Source organism: Aedes albopictus, chromosome 1, assembly GCF_035046485.1.
Source record: "Aedes albopictus strain Foshan chromosome 1, AalbF5, whole genome shotgun sequence".
Classification (NCBI taxonomy): Eukaryota; Metazoa; Arthropoda; class Insecta; order Diptera; family Culicidae; genus Aedes; species Aedes albopictus.
Window position 1 is genome coordinate 199748472 of NC_085136.1, and position 14731 is coordinate 199763202.

General features: G+C 37.4%; 1 protein-coding gene across 2 annotated transcripts in view; it reads right to left on the reverse strand.

The window, feature by feature from the left end:
• LOC109432151 (neuropeptide F) overlaps positions 1-292 on the reverse strand; it is a 118252-nt gene extending 117960 nt beyond the window's left edge. For both annotated transcript variants that reach the window (XM_029866942.2, XM_029866941.2), the window contains exon 1: positions 139-292. The gene's annotated coding sequence lies outside the window, so the exon portion shown is untranslated. The remainder of the gene's footprint in view (positions 1-138) is intronic.
• Positions 293-14731: the final 14439 nt, after the last annotated feature.

Genomic DNA, 14731 nt, shown 5'->3' on the forward strand with positions numbered 1-14731 from the left:
CAGGGTATAATTTGGAGTAAAATCACAGATACTTTGAACGAAAATTAACACTTTTTGTACGTTTTTGCATTTGCTTTAGCAATACCACAAATTTATTAGAAAAAAAAAACACTGGAACATGATTGTTCAAAAACACACCTGAAGGGTTGCTGCCACTCGAAATCCGGTTCGATTTGGGACTGTCGCCCGTGCTGGTTCCTCGTTGTGCTTTTATACAAGTTTTTCCCTCACGTGAAGAGTTTTCCCACTCGGTGGTGACACGCTGCCCGCCCGGGTCTGAGTAAAAAAAAAAATAAAAAAACGAAAAATAAAACACTGATAACACCGGCACGGTTGGCAGGCGTCATCCCACCGAGAAACGGTCAGAAGGGTAGCTTTCACGATTGCGCGCGATTTTCTTCATTGATGGAAAACTCTCGGTTGTGGAGAATGGGACAATGCGCTGGAGATCTTCCTTGTCTGGTTTCCAACCGTTCGTTGTTGGTTAAATTCAGCTTTGTGTGTGGAGGAAGGGAGCAACGGCAGGATTTGAGTAAGTAGATCAACTTTCATACCTAATCTGTTGCAATCGAAGATGTTATTAAGGATGTTGAGAAGCAATGAACAGTCCTTCAGGAGCATCATTTTAGGAAAAGTGTGAAAAAGGCTAAGAAAAAAGGAAGTGTGGGGGTGCACGCTTGTTGATATTTATCAAATTACCACGTTTCTTACGTTTGCACAGTGGATTGGGAGATAGGTTTGGGCTGATGCGTTTTTTTTCGTTGAAAGAGAAACATATTCAACTGACAATATGATGAAATTGTTTAGCCTTCATTATTGGATCAAATTCATTGGAGGTACGAGTAATTGGAGGTAGACAATTGTCAATTTTCGCATGACGTAATCTATGGACGCTCCTTAAGTTGCTTCGAATGCTTTTAGTGTTTAAAAGGAAAATCCTTTTTAAGTAGATTCTATGACTATGTCTATTTCAGATCAGCGGAGCCACATCACTGCCTTTGGTCTTTATTTGGCACCCAAGACCACTGTGCCAAGGGGGAAATATTCCGGGGTGCAATACAAGCCATATCGGCATAATATTGCCTTAATACAAATCGATCAGATTAAAAATTAATTAAATCGGTACCCTAATCGAAGGGTGGAGAATGACGTTGTGAATTCGAGTGGGCAGGTGACTTATCTGGTGGAGCGGTGATTGCCGATAGCACGTGGTTGTTTGGCGTTTGTTTGAACTCGAATTAGGATGACTTAGTTGAGTGTAAGTGTAGCCAATAGGAAGAGCGGTCATATGCAAATTAAACAAATCGAAAGAAATATTGTGTGACTTTTTTTTTCAAATATTCACCATTTATCAATAATTTTTGACAATTGATCTGATTAATCTGCCATGTGCAGCATAGTTGTGCCATTTGAATGTTAAATAATCGTGAAATTAAAATATAGTCTAGAAACATTGTCGTAGAGCATATAGTAATCTGGCACTTCTGAATTTGAAATGTATTATATACCCTACAGACGTGAAAAACTTTTGGGTGCATTTGTAATATAATAGCTATTTTAGTAAAATGGTCAGCAACATCCTTTGTGGATTTTCTCAGATCAATGAAAAAGTTAGATACGTCCTTTAGAAAAGTTGAACAGGGTACTTAAACCCTATGTCAAACATATCACCTGAGAACCACTCGGGAAACTGGCTAAGCGAGCAGGCTACCTTGGTGGACATTCCAAAGCGCGTCATCGATGTTTGTTGCTACAGGTCACGCAGCTAACCTTGAGGGTGCGATATTAGGGTGGGGCTAATTTCAAAATTCTCTCCGGGATATGATTTTCCAAGTGGAAAGTGATCTACTAGTCGAAATATGTGAGCTGTACAAAAATTAGCGATTTCGGTTGATATTTAGGGGTGGCGCAAAGGGTTTAAGTGAAATTTTTGCTAGAACAAAACTTCAAAAAACATTTCAAATTTTATATTCAAATATAACATTTCTAGACTAAATCGGTGATTCTAGAACCCAAATGGACCAAATTTGTGCTCAAAAATACGATATCTCCACTGGTTTCTGAGATATTTGAAAAAAATTTTTTGGTATTTTTTGTGTTGAATGCCAAAATAAGACATTTTTTCCAAATATCTCAAAAACCAGTAGAGATATCGCAATTTTGAGCACAAATTTGGCCCAATTGGGTTCTAGAATCACCGATTTAGTCTAGAAATGTTATGTTTGAATATTAAATTTGAAATTATTTTTGAAAGTTTGTTCTAGCAAAAAATTCACTTAAACGGTTAAGTTAAACCTTTTGCGCCACCCCTAAATATCAACCGAAATCGCTAATTTTTGTACAGCTCACATATTTCGACTAGTAGATCACTTTCCACTTGGGAAATCATATCCCGGAGAGATTTTTTGAAATTAGCCCCACCCTAGTGCGATATGCACAAGCCTCTCTCTGAAGCAATCCCTTCTTGGTGATTCCGGAGAGACGAAGGGTTTGGCGACCATGGGAATGTTGTTTAGTGGTTCAAGGAAATAACAGTTCTGGTTTTGTAGATGACGGTTCTTAATCTTACACTATCTGGACCTCTCTGTTTAGGTTCTGTTGGGCAGATTATTCCCCCAGGTTTAGTAGAAAAAAAAGACATAGCTCTTGGGGAAACTAGGGACAGGAGTGCTGGGGCTTGACGATCCCCTCCTACTGCGAGTTGCCGGCTAAGAATAAAACTACGGAAGACCTGCTCCGATGGTACGAGTCCACCAAACGGGGTAACCACAATTCAAGGTGTCAATGTTCCCTTACCGAGGAATTAGTGATCGAGGGGATGAAAAAGATACTCGATCGTTAACGGAGCCTCTAAGGTACCCCCCACAGTAATTTTTCCCTTACTGCATTAATGCAAGGCTTTGACACGGTGGACCTCTCAAAAACAAAGTGGAAGTAGTAGTAGTGGCGAGGTTAACCTTTTCGCGTGAAGTGGTTTAGCTAGATATCCTTTAGGGAGAGCAGGAGGCGGTTAGAAAATTGTGTATGTACGACGAGGTTTTGAGGTTAAAGTTCCCGGTGGGAGTGGCGATCGTTGGCTTCGCTAACTCCACCAACAGTTTTTGCGTGACCACATGCTTGCCACATGCGGGGAGGACACAACTCCGGACAATCTTGTCCAGAGGATGTGTAGGGATAAGTTTGGCCGGAATGCCGTTTTAACGGCTATGACTTGCATCGTCTTGAAGCTACAGAGGAGGTGGCGCGTGGACTCAGAGAAGGGCTAGTTCAGACGTTATACAGCTCGAGCTCGAAATCGACCCATACAGCGATTAAGTGGCCACGGGGAGAACATCGTGGTAGCATTGCTGTCGTGGCGAAACAACACCTCAGGGTCGGCATGTTCCTTGACCAGTTCTTCGTGGGTAGGGAATATTCGCACTGTCGTATATTAGAAAACTCACATCACGTCACGTTAAGTGTAAAATTATTTATTCCCGAACTTTTCTAGCTTTTCTTCTCTTACTTCTTTGAGGCCCCTTCTACTGGCTCCCAGTGTTGCATTTGAACTAAACGCGAGCCAAAAAGGAACTGAGCTTGGATGTGTCATCAAATCTTATGTGCGACCTGACCAAGGTGCTGCCCTAGGACTTTGTGACGCATCTGCATGCATGCGTTGTTGCGCGAATATATGCGCCACAATGAAATGGGGCATTTTGGCATCGGGCATTAAGATTCTGCTCCGAATTCCGGATTTTTCGGTAATCCACGGTGACCAAACTGGTTCCCCCTCTCAATAGAGGGTGACTTTCTAAATCGGATCAACCCAAGATTGTTAGAATTTGTGAAAAAATGGCAGACACATGACCATTTAAGTTTACCAGGTACCAGGGTGCCATGTTTTGCGGGTGCAGTTCTTGATCAAATCTTGAACTGAACAATGTTCAAATATGTTTGATCGCAGCGTGCCGTTTTTGAACTTCAACGCAAATTGATCGCGTTCAAATGCAACACTGCGGGTGGCACACTGTCACAAATTTCCTTCCACAAATTTTCAGCATTACGTCACAGCATCTTTCAGGGTAGCTTCGATGGTAGCCTGTAGTGGAATTTTCCACAACATCTTTTTCTGCATCGCAAATTTATTATTTCCCACGAGAAATAATGAATTATGCTTAGCTTAACGACAACGTGCAGACTTTTGATTACCTGACCGGCCGATGTCATCTAACACCCCATGCGCGGCTCGAATTGACCACGCAGCATTAATTCGTGTGAACATGCTTTATTCTTTCCTCAGGTAATGTGTAACTTTTCTAACTAATAAAAATCATTCATTCAATGTCCAACAAGCAAAGTGTATACATCGTGTCCTGATGACAGACCCGTGCGCCTTCTCCATTAATGTTCGCGAAGTACAGTACATGGCTGACCGTTGACCCGCGCCTTCTCCGTGATTAGTGAATTAGTGAAGCATGGGTTACAGTTCAGAAAGACTAAAGTGCAAAAAGGAACTAATAAGCCCCAGAATTCGAAAAACGACTTTCGCGGTGAACCTAGGTGAAGATATTTAAGCAAGTGCATCGTTTTAGATTACGCCAAGTCAATTATCAACGTTAAATTCCAGTTGATAACGTGAGATGAACAGCGTACGAAACCAGGATTCCAGAGAATCAGTTATGTTTATATTTTGAGTCGCTGATGGACAATTCAAACTAGGTGTATAAACACAACAGTTGGGTGTCGCAAATGTGTTACTGCAGCATGAACAAGTGAAACCTTGGATTCCAGATGATCAGTGATGTTTATATTTTGAGTCGCTGCTACATCGAGTACAGACACAACAATTGAGTGCAGTGGATATGTTACTACAATTTCGTGTGGATCCGATCTCAGCAGTAAAACCGAATCAGTGTGCAGGGGGCACAAATGGCAACTTGGATGATAGTTGTTTGCAGCTCATGCACCACGGGATGCCGTTCCAGCTGACAGTAAAGCTAAGTACCATTATAAATGAAATAGTTCAAAAATTTAAAAATTGTGCGTTGTGATACCATTCAAGTTTACATTCAGGTAATGGATTTTCCTTTCTAACAATTTGAAAAGCAATCGTCAGTTTCTTATAATTTGAATAATATTATCAATGAATCAGTTCGAAAAGTTAAAAAAGCTTCATTCAAACTTGAAAAAAATCCATACATAATAAAATTTCGGACAAAACCTTGCAAGCAAAACTTGACATAAGCACTGCGTTGTACAACGAAATAGAAGCATTTTTAAAGGAAAATTGTGCGATTTTGGAGGAAACAGTTTTTACTAATATATGTAAAAACTCGCGTCTCTTTAATTACGAAATACAACAAATTGTTAATCAAAAAATTGCTGAAAACAAAATACAAAATAATTTAAATTCGTCCAGTAGACACAGTTTGAAACGCGTTGCTAAGACTACGGTATTGTGTTCGCAGTTGCTGTTAGGCACAAGAAGAAAGAATCTACACAAATCCCCTCATCATCATTCTAAACATAAGAAACGTTCAAATTCTACACAGCCTTTGACCATCGCTCCAAACACAGCAATGGCCTTCAATATTGCTACTGCTGCGCAGCTAGCGCAGTTGATTCCAGCATTCGACGGTAAGCCGTCAGGATCAAAATCATTTATAGATGCGGTGGAATTAACTAAAACGATAGTGGCAGAGGCAAACCACGCGAGTGCAATACAATTGGTACTTACGAAATTGACAGGAAGAGCAAGAGATTTATTCTCTGTAGCTCCTGCAACTTTAGATGAAATTATCCAGAAAATTAAGGATAATTGTAGCGAAACCGGATCATGCGATTTAGCCGCAGCCAATTTGAAAAATTTGAAATTAAAGAAAACTGATGATATGGTAAATTTTTCAAAAGATGTCGAAAATCTTTGTGAAAACCTTGCTCAAGCGTACATTCGAGAGCAAGTTCCAGGAGATGTAGCTAAGAAATTGGCCCAAAAGCAAGCGATACAGACGCTAATTTCAAATTCACACAATTCTGAAACTAAAATAATGTTAAAAGTTGGCAAATTTACCACGGTACAAGAAGCCCTGAATGTTATGGTGGAAAATGAGCAAACAAGCCAAGGATCTACAGCATCAATTTTGCATGCTAATGTTAATGAAAGGAAAAATCACCGATACCCCAACAATGGTCGTGGTTATCAACAAAATTATGGATATAGGACACCAAACAACCGGCCAACAAATTTCTATGGAAATCGCGGAAGATTCACTTCCCGCGGTAGAGGATTTCATCGCAGAGGTGGTTTTCGTAATGGCCAAAATCAGTTTTACAGAAATTATGGTCCAAACAACTCAAATAATCAGTTAAATGGTAGCTCAAGAGTGTTTTATGCTACTGAGCTTCCTCCACAGCAACATGAACAGGTCAGGGTCATTTCAACTGGGCACGTACATCAACAGGCAGACCCTTTAGTCGCTCCACAGATTCAAGGTCACAATAATGTACAACATTTTTTAGGACAACCGTTCGGGGAGCGTACGCAATAAGTGTATCAGCTTCTAACTTTGTATGCTTGATGATTGAAGCATCTGGTACACAGTGCTCGTTAATGGTAGATTGTGGATCTGAAATTTCAGTCATCAAAGCACATAAAATTAAACCATCCCAAATTTATTTCCCAAATAATAAATGTGAAATAACAGGAATTGGAAGTGGAAAAATATCTACTTTAGGTGATACTATTACAAATATAGTAATAGATGATACGCCACTACCACAAAATTTCCAAATTGTGGAGGACAACTTTCCAATTCCCACAGACGGGATTTTGGGAAGAGATTTTTTCTGTAAATATAGGTGTAACATAGATTACGATTCCTTTTTATTGTCTGTTAAAATAAATAATAATGTTATTCAAGTACCAATCACCAATGAATTGGAAGGTAATTTTATAATTCCACCTCGATGTGAGGTGATAAGACGAATCAATGTACACAATATTGTAGACAACGTTACCATTGCAGAAGAAATACAGCCAGGTGTGTTTTGTGCAAATGGTATTATAAGTAATAAAAATGCTTATATGAAAATTATTAATACTACTAATGAAACGAAAAAGGTATGTTCTAAGTTTGTACCAAAAATGCTTCCTTTAAATGAATATAAAATAAATTCATTAGAAAAACCATGGAATAAAGTTAAAGAACGTAGTAAGCTAGTATTGAAGGAATTAAATATGGATCCGAAGATTGATCCAAAAATTAAAGAAAAACTTGAACGACTGTGTGAGGAGTTCAACGATATTTTCGCACTTAAAAATGATGTTTTATCCGTGAACAATTTCTATAAACAAGAAATATGCCTCAACGATTCACGACCAGTATATATAAAAAATTATCGGACCCCTGAGTCTCAAAAAGAAGAAATAGATAACCAAATCAACAAAATGCTAAACGATGGTATAATTCAACCTTCCACTTCGCCCTACAACAACCCTATATTATTAGTACCCAAAAAATCAGAAACTGATAAAAAATGGCGGTTGGTTATAGATTTTCGCCAACTAAATAAAAACATTTCCCCAGATAAATTCCCATTACCTAGAATCGATGAGATTCTCGACCAGTTGGGACGAGCAAAATATTTTTCAACGCTCGACCTAATGTCAGGATTTCATCAGATTCCGCTGACAGATGCAAGCAAAAAAATTTACTGCTTTTTCTTCAAGTAAAGGACACTTTGAGTTTAATAGATTACCGTTTGGATTGAATATCAGTCCAAACAGTTTTCAGAGGATGATGTCGATCGCTCTATGCGGACTTCCTCCTCAATGTGCGTTTTTATATATCGATGATATCATCGTCATCGGTTGTTCGATAAATCATCATTTATCTAATCTCCGTGAAGTATTTTTATGCTTGAGAAAATATAATCTCAAACTGAATCTGCCAAAATGTCATTTCTTCAAAAGTGATGTAACCTATTTAGGACATCATATATCTAACAAGGGGATACAACCAGATAAAGCAAAAATATTCAATTATAGAAAAATATCCTGTGCCAAAAACCCCTGATGAAACACGTCGATTTGTTGCCTTCTGCAACTACTATCGTCGGTTCATTCCAAACTTTGCAATCCATTAAACAAACTTCTAAGAAAAAATGAAACATTTATTTGGAGCGCAGAGTGCCAAAACGCTTTTGAAATGTTAAAAAAAAGTTTATTATCACCAAACGTTCTACAATTTCCAGACTTCCAAAAGCAGTTCATATTAACAACTGATGCATCAAAAGTTGCATGTGGTGCTGTTCTTGCTCAATTACACGATGGTGTAGAGAAGCCAATTGCGTTTGCCAGCAAAGCATTCACAAAAGGCGAATCACATAAATCAACGATTGAACAAGAATTAACAGCAATTCACTGGGCTGTTTCATATTTTCGCCCGTACTTATATGGACGAAAATTTGTAATTAAAACGGATCACCGTCCGTTAATTTACCTTTTTTCAATGAAGAACCCATCATCAAAGCTCATTAGGATGAGATGGGATTTAGAAGAATATGATTTTTCCATTGAATATATAGAGGGTAAATCAAACATCGTAGCAGACGCATTTTCTCGCGTCCCGCTTGACATGGATGAGTTAAAACAGATGTATGTCATTACACGATCAATGACAAGAAATATATCAAGCCAACCAATTAATGAGTCTCAGATGCAGAAGCCTGATCAACTTCATGTATATGAAGCGCTCAATAATTCAGATGCTTTCAAACTATCTAAACTATCATTCATTAAATATCCACAGTCATCAAAACTATCGATGGTGCTGTCAAAGAAGAATTATAATCCGAGACTAACTCTAGCGTTAGATCTCAAATTAACAACAGAACATGAAAAGGAAGAAGCTTTGAAGCAAATTTTTAAAATATTGGAGAATAAAATCCAGAAATCCACAAATACAAGGCTGGCCAGCCATAAAACAAATGAGAATCAAAAAGGATTTTTGAGTAAAATGATAGCAATCGCAAAGAACGATACAATATTCCATCATATTGATATAAACTCATTTAAAGACATTGGTAATAACATCCTTAGGGATGCCACCATATTGATATACGAAAGACCAAAACTAGTGACACATGAAGATGATATATTGAGAATTCTTAATCTACATCATGAAACTCCTATCGGAGGACATTTAGGTACAAATCGATTGTACAGAAAGCTTAGACCGTTATATTCATGGCCCCACATGAAAAAACGCATAGCTGAGTATGTAAAAGCATGCACACTATGTAAAACAAACAAACATTATTCTCAAGTTCAAACAAAATTTGTTCAAACTACTACCCCTACAAAATCATTTGATATACTTTCAATTGATACAGTTGGACCATTTACCTACACAAATAAAGGCAATCGCTATGCAGTAACCATGCAATGTGATCTTTCAAAATTTATTATAATAGTTCCCATTCCGGATAAATCTGCAACAACTATAGCAAAAGCAATTATTGAAAAATGTATTTTGATATATGGCCCAGTATCTTCGATAAAAACTGACCAAGGTACTGAATATAAAGGAGTATTCGATAAAGTTTGTGAACTTCTTAAGATAACACATACTTGTGCCAGTGCATATCACCCCCAAACCATTGGATCATTAGAAAGAAGCCACAAAACATTGAATGAGTATTTGAGGATTTTTACTAATGATACCAAAAATGATTGGGATGAATGGTTACCATTTTTTAGTTTCTGCTTCAACACAACACCATGTGTAGATCATGGATATACGCCATTTCAGTTAGTATTTGGAAAAACATGCAATTTATTTGATATAGCTTATTGTATTAAACCAGATCCTTTGTATAACTACGGAGCTTATGAGAAAGAATGGAAATTCAAACTTCAAACCACACATTTAAGAGTACGTGAAGCAATTGTACGAGCAAAAACAAAAAGAACTACACAACTCAACGCTAAAATTGAAAATACAGATTTACAAATTGGCGATACAGTTTATCTAAGAAATGAAAATAGACAAAAACTAGATGCAGTAAACTCCGGACCATTCACAATAAAAGAACTAATGGACTGTAATGCAGTAATCTTTAACCAGAATAATCAACAAAGACTTCAAGTTCATAAAACGCACCTTACGAAATTTAAACCTTTAGAACAAAAAAGATAATGACAACAAATACATTGTTTATTACACTCAAAATATTCGTTCCTTTTAAAAAAAAAGGGGAAGAGAGCCCTCAAAACAAAAATTATTTGTATACTGAAAATTATTTGTAAAGGTAAGAACAAAGCATAAACGGAAAATTTATTATTGTATACCATAATTTTCTTTTAGGGGGAAGGTGTAGTGGAATTTTCCACAACATCTTTTTCTGCATCGCAAATTTATTATTTCCCACGAGAAATAATGAATTATGCTTAGCTTAACGACAACGTGCAGACTTTTGATTACCTGACCGGCCGATGTCATCTAACACCCCATGCGCGGCTCGAATTGACCACGCAGCATTAATTCGTGTGAACATGCTTTATTCTTTCCTCAGGTAATGTGTAACTTTTCTAACTAATAAAAATCATTCATTCAATGTCCAACAAGCAAAGTGTATACATCGTGTCCTGATGACAGACCCGTGCGCCTTCTCCATTAATGTTCGCGAAGTACAGTACAAGCCTCTAGCTATCGTCTGCCGGATCTCTGGCACCTTTAGGGTGGCGATGGCGACCATCGGGTGCATTGTTCCTTCAAGGGCGTCTGGATTGGTTTAAGGCACGACTTGCCAGTACTTTCCATCCCAACGTAAGGGGTAGAAGGGAATGTCTTCCTCATTCAGAACCGGAGTTCTACTTGAAATAGCGGAGTTTTGACTAGCTGTTCTTCTCCGTAATTCATCCGGTATTCTCAGAATATGGTACTAGTACAACAATGCTAAGTATCCTCGCAATAATCTTTACTCAGCTAGTGGTTTCAACTGAAGCATTATAGAGTGTAAAATGAGTTACTGACCTTCAGCGTTCGGGCAGTGACCCCAGATAACGAGACAATGTTCGTGTGTCCCCGTTAATCATTTCGTCATCCTGCCATCTTGGTGGATCTACCGTATCACCACCCCTCTCAGGCTACCAACAGGATCGATTTAAATTCACACAAAATTTCAAAAAAAAAAAAATCCACGCTGAACTGTGAACACATATACACTTTTCGACGTTTTGTCCTTTCGACGTTTTGGCATTCGACGTTCTGGCATTCGACGTTTTGGCATTCGACGTTTTGTCACCCATTCAGGTGGAGGCCTCATGTCGGCACGTCTTTCTGTGTGCTGGCTAATAGGATCTTACTAACGGGAAGGTCTAATCGCTGTGCACGTGGTATCAGTTCTTGGGAAACAGGCCATTTATGTCGACCATGCCTGCCTTCCCAAGACAAAAGGAGTAGTAACGACTCAAGGCGAGAAATTGATGTTCGTTGCTGCAGGCTGCGCAGCTTACCTTGAGGATACGATGTGCGCTAGCCCTCTGTGGTTTCGGAGAGACGAATGGTTTGGCGGCCACGGGAATGTTGTTTAGTGAATCGAGGAGAGAGTAGTTATGGCCTTTACTTTTGTTGTACCGTAAAACGGGGTATCTTTGATAATGCGGGTAACTTTGATAGTTCGGCTGGCATTATGTAATTTATCTTATAACTATGATTCCTTCAACCAGTTAAGAAAAAGGTAAATGTAAATCAATTCTATACTTATGAAAGTTCATCTTAGACGTATTTTCATTAAAATCTAGTTTATATACAACTTTTTGGACAAAAAATAAAAATTGTTGATATTTTTGTCATTTATCAACCCCTTCAAACAATCTGCTATACGACTTCGTTACAACTATTTTTTCAATGAACGGACTCTTATTCTCGATAGATTCATCATAGTAGATTCCAAATCTGGCCTTGAATCACTTAACGAAGTGTGTTTTTACGAAATGGAAGTAATTTTGTAAATTGGGATATTATTCTCCATACATTGATAAACGCCTAAAAGTATGCAATGCCCTTGTAATTTCATGTAAATAAATCTGTGTTGTTCAAAATTTGTTAATAAAACATTAAAAAACTACCCAAAAAAGTAAACTAACCATGCATAGCATGCAATCATATGCTGATGTACCATTAAGCATTTATTATTACAAAGATAATATTTTTTGATAGCTAAATTTATTGTGTTTTGCACTCAATACTCCACAAACTCATTTTTATATGTAGAATTTAGTAAAAAATCAATGTTTTGATATAAAAATTCTATGTAATATATTCCACAAGCCTTCCTCATCATGTTCATACTCCTAAGATTTAAATCTGTGATTATTTTTTTAGATTTGATGTGTTTTTAGGGCATTATCAAAGTTACCCCAAAATGAAAATCTGGTTTTCGGTTTTATGAAAAACTAAAAGTAATCCAAAATATTTCAGATTGTCGAATCTTTTAATTGCAATTGATAACTGATACCCCAGTACTTGTTTTAAAAATATAAAACTCGGGGAAATACTGTTACATGTAAAAATATTGAGAAAATTCGCTGAAAAACTATCAAAGTTACCCCATTTTACGGTACATAGCAGACGGTCCTTAACCCCACGCTACCTGGATCTCTCTGTTCAGGTGTTTATACACCTTGACGTAGTACCCTGTTCATCCATCTTGGCAACGTATAGCTGGACTGTTGACTAACCCGAATGGTTGACTAACCCGAATGGTTCATTCTTGCAAGTTTCGTAGAGACGACCCAGAGCGGGTAAGAAATTCGACCGCATCCTTTGCGGGGTAAATGTGCTCTATTGACGCGCAGAAAATATGGAAAATTCTTCCAAAAATAAGGATTGTTATTGAAGAAATGATAATCTAGCTTAACAAGCGTAACCATAATTAAGGCATCTACTATAAACTAAGCATAACAGAGATCCAGATATGAAAGTCTAGTATGAAGACGATTGTAAAAGAAATTTTATCAAGTAAATAACGCTTTATCCGAGAGTGTTCATAGTATTAGATTTCATTGATCTAGTAGAAATTCATGGGAAAGTCCTTTAAGAAATTTAAAAATAGATTTCATAGGATACGTTTTCGATAAATTTCAGATAAAATTTATAGCGCTATCTTTGGGGCCAACCTCCAAATAGAATTTCTGGCGGAATCATTGTTGACATCTATAGAGTTGCTGACCGATTACCAGGTTTCTTTTTTTGTGAAACTTAAGCATAAACATTCCTAACGCGAGCTCGAGAGGAGTTTCTGGTGAACATGCAGAATAATTGTTAAGACCTCCTTGTGAAACTTCAAGAAACAAAAAATCCATAGTGGTATTTAAGCGGAAATTCTACTGAAAGCTGTTGAAAAAATTTCATCGGAAATCGATTATGAGTTCCTGATGGAATTTCTGTTTTACTTTGAATAGAAATATAAGTAAAATTTCATAATAATCTTCGGCGGACGAATTTATAACCAATTTAAACAAAAATTGTTTGGGAAACTTTAAACATTTCAGGATCTTTCAATAATTTCTCCACAAATATCTACTGCAATTTTCATATGGATTTGTTAAGAGTTCGCCTTAAATTACACATTCAAGCCAGGAAGAAAAATTCGTCATGGATTTAATCATATTAAAGAAAATCGGATCTGATCTCCACCTAAATCCGACCTAAAATTTTTGCTTGTTCCTTCAAAGAAATATTTAAACAATTCTGGAGTTCGATTTGAATAATTTATAAGTTTGGTAAGCGAAATCAAACTCCACAATGAAAACTTTTCTTTATTCTGATGGGAACACTTGCAAATCTTAAGGCTAAATTGAGGATGGCAAAGGCTCCAGAACTAAAAAGCACTTTTCCCAAAATGATTCACAAATCGAAGAAAATAAGAATGTCCGATTGTTGTTTATATAGTCAATTATGACAATCGGACACGCTGGTTTTGTTCGCTTTTTCGTAATTCTGGTGAAAAGTGCTTTTTCAGTTTTTTTTTAATAACACCAATAGGGTATTGGTTCCCTTATTAAGCATGTGGCTCCTATTTTCATCCCACGAAAAACAAAGGATTGAAGCGCTGCTTGTTTTGTTTCTTATTTTTGTATTTATTGTTAGAAGTGAGCACCCATGAAAACAAAAAGAACGGAGTCAATCGGTGCCGTAATCGCTTGTTTTCGAATAGGATGAAAATGGGAGCATGAGATTACTGATGGCACACATACCCTAATTTTCCACAGAAATAAACACGAATTTTCAGCAGAAACTTTTTGACTCTCTATTCTATAGCGTTTAAGATTTCATTTAGAAATCAGGTGAAGATTTTCTCATATATTTTCGTTAAAATTACTTGTGCAATTCACAAGAGTCATCAATTCACACCATAAAAATCTTAACTACTTTCTGGAAAAGTTTGAAATTTTATTAAAAGGCAGATATCTGCTTCTTTCTAATTTGAAGCACAATATTTCACACACATCTTGAGAGTAGAAGTACTTGTGATAAAAATTAAATCAAGATGTTTCTAGCACTACTATTTTTCGGTTCTCATTTGAAGTAACATTTTGTGGGGGCCCCTGAAATGAGGGGGCCCGGGGCCATGGCCCCCTGGCCCCCCTTAAATCCGGCCCTGCGTAGGGGTATTGGAATTCAAGATGGCGGCTCAGGTTCCAAGATGGCGGTCAAAACTTCGGAATATATGCTTTTTAACGGCA